Below are 13,367 nucleotides of genomic sequence, written 5' to 3'. Positions count from 1 at the left end.
GTGCACCACATAAAACAGATCCTGCAGCACACTGTGTATAATGAGAGAAAAAAAATGAAATCATGATTTTTCGATTAAAACAGCAACTTTGCAGTGTTTTTTCGTATGTTTTTTATAGTTGTATTTGCGATTTCTTGGTCTCATTTGATAGAATGGAAGACATATTACAGAAATAGAGATGATTTTGATTGGTTTTAGCAATGGAAATGGCTTGAAACTGAGCTCAAAGTAGAGGAAATGTTAAATTTTTGCCGATATTCAAGAGTAAACAAACGACCTCACACGTCTAATACACGTCAGCTGGTGGGTCTAATATACATTCACAAATATGGTGATGATATTTATACAATTATTACAGTATTGCATAACAGTAAATCTTCTATTTTTTGGTGTGAATAAAAATTCATTATGTGAATAAAAAATCAAAATGGAATTTATTTGTAAAGCCTCAAAACATAACTAATGAACAGAGGAAATGTTAGTTTAGTGCCAGGAATGCCTACATTGTTCATTCTGGACCCTATTTTGAAATTGGAATATTTTGAACTTTGTGTTAGATTGGCCAAATTAACAATTTCCGATCACTTTATTTTGTAGTTGAAACAGTTGACTTGGCGATTTCTTGTGCTCAATCGATAGAATAGAAGTAATACTAGTGAAATAGCTAAGAATTTGGTTGATTGGAATAATGTAATTGGCCTAAAATGGGAGTCAAAGTCGGCAAAATCGCCGATTCGTAAATATCGCTGACACATCAAAATTCGCGAGAGCATAATTTCGTCAATTTTCCACCAAATTTCGTACTTTTTGTTTTATTACCTTCACAAAAAGATTATCTACGATTTCATAAGAAAAAATAACAAATTTTTTTTTTGAAAATTCTTGGACACTGGTGCGTGACTCCAGATTTGGGCCTTGGACCCTGAAAGGGTTAAAGGTCCCATCTGAGAAAGGATCCAAAGAATACAATAAATTATAGCCTGAGATAGGTTGGAAAACAGCCGAGTGTAATTTTGGTTCCTGTAAGCAAGCACCAACAGGGGAAAACCTGGAAAGCAACATCTGAAGCTCACCCCGATTACCTCTGAGGCCGCGGATATTCCATTGTAAATAGGCCATGATTGGCGATGAAGAAAATACCAGGAATCCGTAGGGAAAGGCACCTACGGACTAGAGGGGTTAGAAAAGTCAACGTGTGGTGGCATGGGAAGACGTTCAAGCAGCGAAGGAACGGAGCGTTGCGAAGAATGGGGTTGTGAAGATGGAGGAGAGGGAAGAGAAGGAACAGGAAGTGAATTAGTGTCCATTGAAGGTTTAGTCTCTGCAATATATTCTGAAATGGCTTCAAGTGTTTCTGAATTCAAAGATGTATGGGAGACCATATTGGAGATAGAAGGGGGAGGGTGAGTAAAGATTGGGACAGTAATGGACTGTACCAAAGTAGAGGGAGAGGAAAGAGTGTAAGGGACTGGAGATGAAGTGTGGGGGGGGACAAGAGGCAGAAACCTGGGAGGTGGCAGAAGAGGGAGAAACTTGGGAGGGGACGGGGGTGGAAGACATAGTACGAGGAGGAGGGTGAATCTCCACACTTGTAATAGAGCCAGAGAGAGGGGAAGAACTAGGCACAGAGACTGGAAAGGTAAAGTGTGGAGGTGGAAGAAGGGAAGGAAGGGGCAAAGAAGATTTGAGCAATGTGGATTTTTTGGACTTCTGAGAAGTAGAGGGGCGATTGGTATTAGGTGTCGTACGAGGTCTTGTCGATACTGGGGCTTGTGAGGAAGGACGAGAAGATGTGACAACAGACTGAGTTGTAGTCGGGACGTCAGAGCCAAGGATAGCAAAAGGATTAGATGCCGGAGTGGTTATGGGAGGGGTAACAACAGAGGAGGCTGCAGAAGATGGGACCCCAGAAGTGGGGGGATGTTTTGAAACACGAGAATAAGAAACACGGGGTAGTCTCCCTTGGAGGCGGAGATGAGTAACTGCCATAGCATAAGGGAGACCTTCTGCCTCTTTGAGGCAACGGATTTCACGTTCATTTAAGTAGACCTGGCAACGGCGGGAGTACAAAGGGTGAGCTTCATTACAATTAAGGCAAGATGGAGGTTGACTGCAAGATGTATTGGAATGGTCGTCGGCACCACAGACTGGGTATTCGGCCATAGATCTGCAATATTTCGCTGGGTGACCAAAACGCCAGCAATTTCTACACTGTTGCGGTGTATCACCTTTCGAACTTGTAACCGATGTCCTGCGACATATACAGAGGACGGGAGTTCTCGGCTGTCAAAAGTTAAACGAGCTACATTGCAAGGGTAACGGTAACATCTCCGCCCACGGGCAGGAAGGACATAAGTGTCTACTTTGAGGACTGGGAGATCCTGGAGTTCCAGCTGTTCAAGAATGTCATTGCCACATGACTGGAAATTCTGTTGGACTATGGTATGGGGCAGAATGACAGTACCACTACATGAATTGAGAGAAAGATGTTTTTCAATAGTGATAGGAGTAGTATCTATATGCGAAAAGAGAGAAAGATCATGAGCTTGGGTAGCATTCTGGACAGTGACGATGCGCGTACCGCTCTTGAGAGCATGAAATGAAATATCTCTACCAACATGACGCAGGAGCACTTTGCCAATACTATGGTCAGAAAGGTAGGCAGAAGAAGAAGTCGGTCTTAAAGTAAAGAATTTAGTCCATTGTGTGGTCCGAAACTGAGCGTGGAGAGGGAGTGCATGACGTGTCGGTCTTTTCCGAGTAGAATGGGAAGGTAACGAAGGAGCATCATCAGGAGATTGACGTTGGTGTTTAGGAGTAGGACCGGAGTTGGTCTGGCGTGAAATGGGCGGGCGATTCGAAAATTGCCGTACCCTAGAGGGAGAAGCCGGAAGCATAGTCAAAGGAGAGCGGAGTTCAGACAAATCGAAGGAGTCAGTCGAAGCCCCGGTACCTGAAGCGGGTGAGAAAACAGCACCAGCAAGAGGTACAGGGGCATCAGGAGTGTCCGAAGAGTGGTCTAAAAATAAGGCAGGGTCAGAATGGGGTGCGGTATCAAGAAGGGGCCCGGGGGTAGTGGGTTCATGGATTGGGTTCTCCATGGTTAGGTTACTCCTTTGCTTTTTGTTTTTAAGAAAAAAAAAAGAAAGAAGAAAAGAAAATAAAAATAAAAAAAAAGAATAAAAAAAGGGGGGGAGCAGGGAGGAATAGTTCCCAGGAGGAATGAAAGGGCCGGAAATCTCCCTCCGCACCCAAGAGGGCCTCAGCACCACTAGTAGCGCAGATGCAGCATGGAACCCGTGCCATACCCTACCCTTCATGCCAGTAAACCAGCAATCCGGGATAGCAACCTCACATCTGCTGAGCTACCTCGGTGGACAAAAGAGAGGGCGGCCGGATATCCGCCACAAAGCATACCTCCTTCGGCCACCACCCCCGGAATCCGAAAGGTGGCTTCCAGAGATACACCCGTCGCCCGAAAGACACCCAAAGCTACTCCGGGATACCGGAGAGGGATCGGGACATCCCCAGGCGATCCAGATTCCACGGCAAACTACGCCACCGCCAAGAACCTCAACGGAATGGGATGGACCCCAGTATCCTTTCCCCTACCTAGGAACTAGCGCGCCTGTGAGAGAAATCACAAAGGCCAAAAAGAGGAAGGGCAAAAGGGAGGGGTGGGGAAGAGGAGGAGGAAAGGAAAAAGGGGAGGATGGGGAGGATGGGATAGGGGAGGGGAGATTGGGGGGTAATTAGGTTCGGTCTGAGGAAGAAGACCGACAGGTCTAATTCCTCAGACCAAGAGCCTCTTCACCACGCCAAGGAGCCCCCCTTGAAGAGGCAAGTGCCGAGCAAATGGTCGACTACCAAGCAATTTTTTAAACAAAGGGTTCGAATATCATATTGTTCAAGTTGAGAGCTACCAAAATACTACTGTACACATGAAGGGATTCAGGGAAAGCAGTTACTCAGTCCTGGAGGTGGGAAGTGCAGTACCTGCACTCTTGAAAGAGAGGACTGGGGATGTAACAGTCGGGAGGGTCATCTGAATTGTAACATATCTGCACTTCTAGCAAGACAACAAATGATTGATGGAGGATGTGTTTTCTTTCTCTGGGTTACCCTACCTTGGTGGGAAATGACTGGTGTGTTATAATCAGCTCTTGCAGGAGTCAAATATGAAAGTAGTGTTTTAACCCCAAATACATCTCCTACACAACTACTAGATTAAGGAGTGATTAAGACATTTATGTGCAATACACAGGGTTTCTCGCAGCAATGGATGACAACTCAAAACACTGGAGTGCTAGAATTTTAGCATAAATTTAACACTGCAGATGCAATAACCATATAAAGTTTAATAGAATCAAGTGCCCCATGAATATTTTTTTTAGCAATGTGTACCATACTCTTGTTTCTCTACTTCAGAAATAAAAGGAAGAATTTTCTTTACATAACTTTTTGTAGCTTCATATACAGTCACACTGATGTTATTGGGTTATCCTAGGTTATATCCATATAATGTACCAGTAATTTTCACCCCCCCCCCATAAATCCTGTATGTCAATGAGACTTTTCTAGATCAACAAGCAATGACATTTACAGTCTAAGGTATCAATACAAATTCCAAGGGAAAACCCATAAACAATATACATTTACCACAACATACCTATACGTATTCATAACACAGGAAAAACACTTATTTGTTGTGGAAAGTGTTATACATTGATGTATTAGCCACACTAATAATTAATATTAAATAATAATAATTATAATGATGATGATGCATTTAATGATATAGCAATTGTGGGTGGCTGGAATGATGGTTGCTGCCTTACCATCAACACTGACCCATGTACTACCACCAACTTTCATCACTTCCTGTCAATATTTATTATTCTAGGTAAGGTTTGGTTAAATAATAAAAAACAATGGGGGTGATCCAGGTGTGTGTGTGTTAGTGGTGACTGCTGGTGGTGAGGCTGAAACCAGTCACCAACCACTGGAAGGGTTTCAAGAGTTTTCCTACTCTCACAGCATAGCCCTGGGACAAGCTTATCTGGTGCCTGCCTAATCAGTCAGGCTGTTACTGTTAGTGGCCTGCTGGTCCACATATCCATCACAGCCTGGTTGATCTAGCACTTACCTGGAGTTTACCTGGAGAGGGTTTCGGGGGTGAACGCCCCCGCGGCTCGGTCCGAGACCAGGCCTTGTAGTGGATCAGAGTCTGATCAACCAGGCTGTTACTGCTGGCCGCACACAAACTGACGTACAAACCACAGCCCGATTGGTCAGGTACTGACTTTAGGTGTCTGTCCAGTGCCTTCTTGAAAACAGCCTGGGGTCTATTGGTAATCCCCCTTATCTATGCTGAGAGGCAATTGAACAGTCTTGGGCCCCGGACACTTATTGTATTATCTCTCAGTGTACGTGTGGTACCCCTGCTTTTCATTGGGGGAATGTTGCATCTCCTGCCGAGTCTTTTGCTTTCATATGGAGTGATTTTCGTGTGCAAGTTTGATGCTAATCCCTCTAGGATTTTCCAAGCGTATCTCTCTCGCCTGCGCTCCAGAAAATACTTGGTGGAGGTACGTACATGTCCAATTTCCTCTTGAAAACTTCTTTATTGTTATTACTATGTTATTATGGATGATACGTCAAGAACAATTGCCTGGGAATTTTATGAAAAAAATGACCAAATGTTTTTGACTTCTTGGGAAGTGTGAAGAATACAACCCTATTATTCACACTATCTCTTAGGTAGCATTGAATTCTAGAACCTAACCCACATAAATTATGAGAGTCCACTTTATACAACCGTGTACACACAAGCCTGTGTATCAATTTACTAAAGCTATAGTACAAAGTATGTAGATGCACATAACCATGCATAACTTATACTGTAGCTGTGTCAGATTCAGTAAAAATAAATAGGTGTACAAGTTATCAATTTAAAACATTTTATAATTATAATTCTCACTTGCAAACTCCTCTCAAAATGGCTATTTCACTTTATACATGACACCATAGTACTTTCTGGCACTCATTTCGATACAAAGTCTTGTCCATCTAAGTCACATTATATGGAAAACATACAGACAATATACACTAGACATTTATTTGGCCATGAACAAATATATATTGTTTCCCCTCGAATAATTACCAACACTGCTGTACAGCATTATGAGAATGCCAAAGATATGAAAATATTCAAGTCAGCCTTATGGTCATTTTCTTGAACACAATGTGCTTGACTGTCCACCTATTGAGAAAAATTAATTTAGGCAGTATAATAACTTGTGTCACATCAAGGCATTTTATTAATGAAAATAAAATATCAGACATATTATGTAAATGTATACAGCATATGCCTAAATCTGCTGGCAAAAGATAATAAAATTACGGATGTAAATCCAGATAACCCTGCCGAGGCCTAGTTCCTAGGCCTTGTGTATCCATCATGTGCTCTTGTGCTACTGCCCACAGGATGGATATGGGGCGCATAACAGACTAGCCACTTCAGCAGCAAAGTCCATCTTCAGCTGCTGTTTTGAGACATGCACCTTAAATGCCAACTGCATTATATATCTTCATGATATGGTGATCCTGCTGCCTCACACAGCTGTGTTATCCTCGCACATATGCTCTTATTATCCTTGCACTTGCACACCTCAGAAGTGAGGTGTTGAGCAGCACATCACAAGCTCCAGCTCCAGGGCTACACTGAGTAGTCGTGGCACTTGTCTGGTCCTGGTACCTGTATGGCCGTGGGGGCCAGACATACACATGGTCCTGAGGCCCCATACACATGGTCCTGGGGCCCCAAACACACATGGATCTGGGGCTCCCAATAAACATGGTCCTGGGCCCCAACATGCATGGTTCTGGGCCCCCAACACACATGGTCCTGGGCCCCCCAACACACATGGCCCTGGGCCCCCAACATACATGGCCCTGGGCCCCAACACACAAATAATGTTATAGCAGAAACAATCCCTGGAGGCAGCACAGATGAAAGGTCACACACACACAAGCTACTAAATCTCTGTGATAAACACACCCTAAGTCAGCAGATAGTGGAGCCAATAAGATTGGAAAACACAATGACCTTATCTTCACAAATAATGAGGACCTGGTAAAAGACATAACATCCAGAACAACTAATTCTGATCACAATCTAATCGAAATTCAAACTTACATGCATAGGGGTCCTGATCAGCAAAATGCACGTAGCTGCGAAGGTGTCTTCACCAAATACAACTTCAACAACAAGAACATCAACTTGGACTAGGTGAACCATGTCTTAAATGAAACATGTTGGGAAGATATCTTAAATAACATGGATCCAAACCAGTGCCTTGAAAGGATCAACTTCCTGGCACTTGAAGTGTTCAATGCATATTACCGTAAGAAAGAAGAAGAGAAGAAGTAAACTGGAGAGAGAAAGACGCTCCCTCTACAGAAGACGACGAAGAATCACTGAACTCTTCAAGAACGCTAGATTATCTGATACACAAAAAGAAGCACTGACAAGGGAAGTGGAAGGTATTGAACTTAAGTTACAGGACTCTTATAGGACCCAGGAGAGACAGGAGGAGCTAAAAGCGATTAGTGAAATTGAGAGAAATTCGAAATATTTCTTTTCATATGCCAAAAACAAGGTAAATACCACATCCAGTATCGGGCCCTAACTCAGACAAGACAGGACTTACATTGATGACAACAAAGAAATGAGTGAAATACTTAAATCCCAATACAACTCTGTGTTTAGCGAGCCACTAATCAATTTAAAGACTAACAGTCCAAATGATTTTTTCATGACAGCCTCAAAACTCTAACAATGTAGGCCAGATTTCCGACATTACCCTAACTCCGATAGACTTTGAGAAAGCAAGTGACAACATGTCCATGCACTCAACCCCAGGCCCAGACTCATGGAATTCTGTGTTCATTAAAAACTGCAAGAAACCCCTTTCACATGCCCTAAGTATACTATGGAGAAGGAGCTTAGACATGAGTAAAATTACACAGTCATTAAAAATAATGGATATAGCCCCACTCCATAAAGGTGGCAACAAAGCATTAGCTAAGAACTATAGACCAATAGATCTAATGTCCCACATCATAAAAATCTTTGAAAAAGTGCTCAGAAGCACAATTGCAAACCACTTGGATTCCCAAAAACCACACAATCCAGGGCAACATGGGTTCAGAGCAGGTCACTCCTACCTCTTGCAACTACTGGATCACTATGATATGGTCTTGGATGCACTGGAATAAAAACAAAATGAAGATGTAATATACACAGACTTTGCAAAAGCCTTTGACAACCGTGATCATGGCGTAATAGTGCACAAAATACATGCTAAAGGAATAACTGGTAAAATGCGGAATGGATCTTCAACTTTCTAAATAATCGAACACAAAGAGTAGTGGTCAACAGAATCTAATCAGAAGATGCCATAGTGAAAAGCTCTGTTCCACAAGACACAGTACTCACCCCCATCCTGTTCCTCATCCTCATACCAGACATAGACAGAGATGTAATCCACAGCACCGTGTCATCCTTTGCAGATAAACTAGGATCTGCATGAGGACATGGTTACATTGAGGACATGGTTAATCTCCAAGAAGATATAAATCAAGTTTTCCAATGGGCAACAGAAAGCAATATGATGTTCAATGAAGACAAATTCCAACTACTCCGTTATGGAAAACTGGAGGAGATAATAACTAGAACTGAGTATACTACAAACTCTGATCATACAATGGAGCAGAAAAATAACGTGAGGGACCTGGGAGTGGTAATATCAGAGGATCTCACTTTCAAGGATTACAACAGTGCCACGATCACAACTGCACTTCTAGCAAGACAACAAATGATTGATGGAGGATGTGTTTTCTTTCTCTGGGTTACCCTACCTTGGTGGGAAATAACTGGTGTGTTATAATCAGCTCTTGCAGGAGTCAAATATGAAAGTAGTGTTTTAACCCCAAATACATCTCCTACACAACTACTGGATTAAGGAGTGATTAAGACATTTATGTGCAATACACAGGGTTTCTCGCAGCAATGGATGACAACTCAAAACACTGGAGTGCTAGAATTTTAGCATAAATTTAACACTGCAGATGCAATAACCATATAAAGTTTAATAGAATCAAGTGCCCCATGAATATTTTTTTTAGCAATGTGTACCATACTCTTGTTTCTCTACATCAGAAATAAAGGGAAGAATTTTCTTTACATAACTTTTTGTAGCTTCATATACAGTCACACTGATGTTATTGGGTTATCCTAGGTTATATTCATATAATGTACCAGAAAAATGACCAGATGGATAATGAGAACGTTTAAAACAAGAGATGCCAAGCCAATGATAATTCTTTTCCAATCACTTGTTCTCTCTAGGCTGGAATATTGTTGTACATTAACATCTCCATTCAAAGCAGGTGATTGCAGATCTAGAGTGTACAGAGATCCTGTACTGCACGTATAAGTTCTGTCAAGCATCTTAACTACTGGGAACGCTTGGAAGCACTTGACTTGTACTCCTTGGAACGCAGGAGAGAGAGATATATCATAATCTACACTTGGAAAATCCTATATGGAATGGTCCCAAATCTGCACACACAAATCACTCCCTACAAAACTAAAAGACTGGGCAGGTGATGCAAAATGCCCCCATGAAAAGTAGGGGCATCACTGGTACACTAAGAGAAAATACCTTATGTGTCCAGGGCCCAAGACTGCTCAACAGCCTCCCACCATGCATAAGAGGAACTACAAATAGACCTTTGGCTCAAGAGGGAGCTGGACAGATATTTAAAGTCGGTGCCAGATCAGCCAGGCTGTGGTTCATACATTGGACTACATGCAGCCACCAGTAACAGCCTGGTTGATCAGGCCCTGATCCACCAGGCAGCCTGGTTGTGGACTGGGCTGCAGGGGCATTGATCCCCTGAATACCCTCCAGGAGGCAGGTAGGTAGACACTTGGTCCTGAGACCCCCGACACACATGGTCCTGGGGGCCCCCCCTGACACACACATGGTCCTGGGGGCCCCCCTGACACACATGGTCCTGGAAGTTCCCCGACACATATGGTCATAGGGCCCCTGACAGTTTTGGGGCCATGACACACACAATCCTAGGGACCAGAGCAGTTACTTTCCAACCTCTTGCTCAGGCTTTCCCTCTAAGGGAAATCATACCCTGGCAACTGCACTGTCATGAGGGCCCCTAACACACACAGGGTCCTGGAGCCATGACGCATGATCTTGGGGGCCAGAGCAGTGCCTTTTCCTCCTATCTGCTCTCTCTCTCACTCCAGGGGTCTCGTGCCCTGGCACTTGCATGTTCCTGAGGGCCCTAACACACACATGGTCCTCGGGGGCCACAGCGGTTACTTTCCTACATCCTGCCCTGGCCTTCCTCTAGGGCCCTCGTGCCCTGGCGCACACACGGTCCTGGGGGCCCAGAGACACACGCACACACGGTTCTAGGGGCCCGGAGACACACGCACACACGGTCCCGGGGCCCCCAGGCACATGGTCCCGGGGGCCACACCACCCTGGCCCTCACCCACAGTAATAACACTCATTTTAGCTTTTCATCTTGCAGTAATACCAGCAGTGGATGGGGGGTTACAGGCCACTTGTTTACCACTTGCGTGGGCCACTCTTGGGGCCACACCCGGGCCACTGTGAGCTAGTGAGGGGCCAGTGGTGGCCCTGGGAGTAAGAGGGGGCCAGGCTGGTGGTGACACTGGGTATGTTAAGGGCCAGGCCCGGGAGCTACACTCACACCAGTCACTGAAGCGGTAGACAAGCCATACCTGAGAAGATGGGAAGACCTCCCTCCCTCCACCCCTCCATCCCTTCCTCCATCCCTTCCTCCACCCCTCCAACAACCCCACCACCGTCCCTCCCAACCCACCATCAGTGAAGCTCGCACTGCGCACACTATTTACACTATCACGCTCCTCTATCACTGGCTCCTCCATATCACTCCTCCATCACTGGCTCCTCCATCACGCTCTTCCATCACTGACTCCTCTATCATGCTCCTCCATCACTGGCTCCTCCATCACGCTCTTCCATCACTGACTCCTCTATTATGCTCCTCCATCACTGGCTCCTCTATCATGCTCCTCCATCACTGGCTCTATCATGCTCCTCCATCACTGGCTCCTCTATCATGCTCCTCCATCACTGGCTCCTCTATCATGCTCCTCCATCACTGGCTCCTCTATCATGCTCCTCCATCACTGGCTCCTCTATCATGCTCCTCCATCACTGGCTCCTCTATCATGCTCCTCCATCACTGGCTCCTCTATCATGCTCCTCCATCACTGACTCCTCCATCACGCTCTTCCAACTCTGGCTCCTCTATCATGCTCCTCCATCACTGGCTCCTCTATCATGCTCCTCCATCACTGGCTCCTCTATCATGCTCCTCCATCACTGGCTCCTCTATCATGTTCCTCCATCACTGACTCCTCCATCACGCTCTTCCAACACTGACTCCTCTATCATGCTCCTCCATCACTGGCTCCTCTATCATGCTCCTCCATCACTGGCTCCTCTATCATGCTCCTCCATCACTGGCTCCTCTGTCATGCTCCTCCATCACTGGCTCCTCTATCATTGGCTCATGTATCATGCTCCTCCACCACTGGCACCTCCATCACTGGCTCGTCTATCATGGTCCTGCATTACTGGCTCCTTTAAAATTCTCCTCTATAAGTGGCTCCTCTGTCATGCTCCTCCATCACTGGCTCATCTATTTATTTATTTATTTAATTAATTTATTTATTTAATGTCTTTGCAAACAGTTCATTGAGATTGTGTATATACAATAGTGGGTTGCAATGCAAAGAGAGCCTCTATTATGCCTAGGTATTATGGGCCAACTTAACATTATTGGCTTACAGTCTACTTAATACTAAGGAGAAGTATATCATAGTTGTACAGTAGGAAAGTAATTATTTCATAGTTGTACAGTAGAATATTAATTATAAATGAATCAAAATTTGTATAATACAAAGATATACGTACTTATATTCTAAAATGCTTTTGTGAAAAGCAGTGATTCAATTATATTCAATTATGTTATATTCCATGCTCCTCCACCACTGGCTCCTCTATCACGTTCCTCCATCACTGCCTGCTCTATCATGTTCCTCCATCACTGGCTGGATTAATCTAAATTAACCTCCATCGCTGATTCCTATATTATGCACCTCCATCACTGGGTGGTCTATCATGCTCCTCTGCCATGCTCCTAGATCATGCTTCTCCATGATTGGCTCCTCTATCATGCTCCTGGGTCAGTTTCCTCCACCACTGACTCATCTGTCATGCTCCTACATTACTGACTCCATTACTGGCTTCTCCATCATTACATAGATAACTCGCATACAGGAGAGAGAAGCTCATGACAACGTTTCAGCCCAGCTTGGTCCACTTACAAGTCACTCTAACACTCCAGTGTGAGGGAGACAGTATATATAAGCCAGGGGGACAAGGATGGGATAAACAAAAGGCCGCAGTCAGAATGATAATAAATTCCCACTCCAGGCAGCACACTCCACCAATATTCAAAACTCTAAACTTACTCACCATACAAAACATCCATACTTGTTATTGTACCTACTACATACACATACACAATGATATAAACCCTCCCCTCAAACATCTCCTTACCAACCTCAACAGAACACATGACCATAACACAAGGCACAAATCACTCTTTGATGATCCTCGTGTCCATCTCACGCTATGTAAAAACGCAATGCACATGAGAGGCCCAAAAATCTGTAATTCATTACCTGTGAGTATAAAAGAAACACTGTTTATCAATTCAAGTCTCTTCTTAAAAACCACTTACTCACCCACAACTAAATAAATACTGATTAACTGTATCTCATAATGTTTTTGTATTTACATTACCTAATATAATACTCCATTCTCTTGAATGTACAGTAACTCATCTAATGACCATATGACCTGTTTCTGCACTACAAATCATTGATTTTATTCGATCTGATTCGATTATATTACACATTGTTATGCTACAAATTTGTACAACTTTAATGCTTCTTTTTTTAAATACTCATTTGTACTTCATGTTATTTGTTTACTGTAATTTTTACCACTGAATATATCATTGTTTATTTAATCTTAAGTTAATTTTAAGCCTGCCCATAATACTCTACATACAAGAGGCTTTTGGCATGTACACCCAATCACTATATTTCTTTGTATAACTATGTATCATGTCCAAATAAAAAATAAATAAATAAATAAAGAAGGAAGTGGAGAAGTAGTGATAGAAGTAATGCTGGTAGTGTAAGTAGTAGAAAG

General features: G+C 43.6%; 2 protein-coding genes across 3 annotated transcripts in view; both read right to left on the bottom strand.

Annotated features, from left to right (window-relative positions):
- Positions 1 to 10,785, bottom strand: part of LOC128687506 (ubiquitin carboxyl-terminal hydrolase 25-like) — an 84,954-nt gene extending 74,169 nt beyond the window's left edge. The window contains exon 1 of the mRNA XM_053774998.2: positions 10,630 to 10,785. The gene's annotated coding sequence lies outside the window, so the exon portion shown is untranslated. The remainder of the gene's footprint in view (positions 1 to 10,629) is intronic.
- LOC128687663 (eukaryotic translation initiation factor 2-alpha kinase 1-like) overlaps positions 1 to 10,860 on the bottom strand; it is a 337,432-nt gene extending 326,572 nt beyond the window's left edge. The window contains exon 1 of one of the 2 annotated variants that reach the window (XM_070087473.1): positions 10,838 to 10,860. The gene's annotated coding sequence lies outside the window, so the exon portion shown is untranslated. The other variant, XM_070087464.1, reaches the window with a different exon arrangement.
- Between the last annotated feature and the right edge of the window lie 2,507 nt (positions 10,861 to 13,367).

This window comes from Cherax quadricarinatus, chromosome 2 (assembly GCF_038502225.1).
Source record: "Cherax quadricarinatus isolate ZL_2023a chromosome 2, ASM3850222v1, whole genome shotgun sequence".
NCBI lineage: Eukaryota > Metazoa > Arthropoda > Malacostraca > Decapoda > Parastacidae > Cherax > Cherax quadricarinatus.
Note: the sequence above shows the minus strand (reverse complement) of the source record. Positions and strands in the feature narration are given on the sequence as shown.